The 619-nt window shown below is 25.5% G+C and overlaps 1 long non-coding RNA gene across 1 annotated transcript in view; it reads left to right on the top strand.

Annotated features, from left to right (window-relative positions):
• The first annotated feature begins 552 nt into the window (after positions 1-552).
• LOC111832089 overlaps positions 553-619 on the top strand; it is a 417-nt gene continuing 350 nt past the window's right edge. Inside the window, exon 1 of the long non-coding RNA XR_002835224.1 lies at positions 553-602. This is a non-coding gene — a long non-coding RNA (uncharacterized LOC111832089). The remainder of the gene's footprint in view (positions 603-619) is intronic.

Raw genomic sequence — 619 nt, forward strand, 5'->3', positions numbered from 1 at the left:
AGTAAGTATCTACTAATAATATTGTAATTGATTATCCACATATCAATGAAAAATTGTTCAGCTATAAATGGATAGTATATAATATAATATTTCATCTAATATATATCAATATGCATCTTAAAATGTAAAGAAAAAATAGTCATAATTTATTACATGTAAGTAAATATATAATTTTTAATTATAACAACCTACCTAAAATGATAATAACATGAGAGACGAAAGGAAAGGTAAAGAAGTGTGAAAATGTGGTGAAGGATGTTTGAGGACTGAATAGACATTTAGTAAGCTGAAAGTATACCTATAGCAAAAAGTGAGTTTTTGTGTGATAAAGTATTGGAAAAGTAGGTTATAGTGCTATTTTTTCTTTTTATAATCTCTTTTGAATAAGTTTTGGCCATTGACTAAATTCATTAGGTAAGAAATTCATTGTAATATGAATTTTTTGACTACATATCTATAAGGAAATAACTTCAAATTACATGTTCCTTTAACTTTTTACCATAAAATGACAGTTTTGCATATGTTAGTGCTATATAAATGATATAAATAATGTTAGTTTTGTTTCATCATATCTTTTGTTCACGGTCGTGCGATAGCACCAGGTACTAGTGTATTCTTT

Source organism: Capsella rubella, unplaced genomic scaffold, assembly GCF_000375325.1.
Source record: "Capsella rubella cultivar Monte Gargano unplaced genomic scaffold, Caprub1_0 scaffold_2, whole genome shotgun sequence".
NCBI lineage: Eukaryota > Viridiplantae > Streptophyta > Magnoliopsida > Brassicales > Brassicaceae > Capsella > Capsella rubella.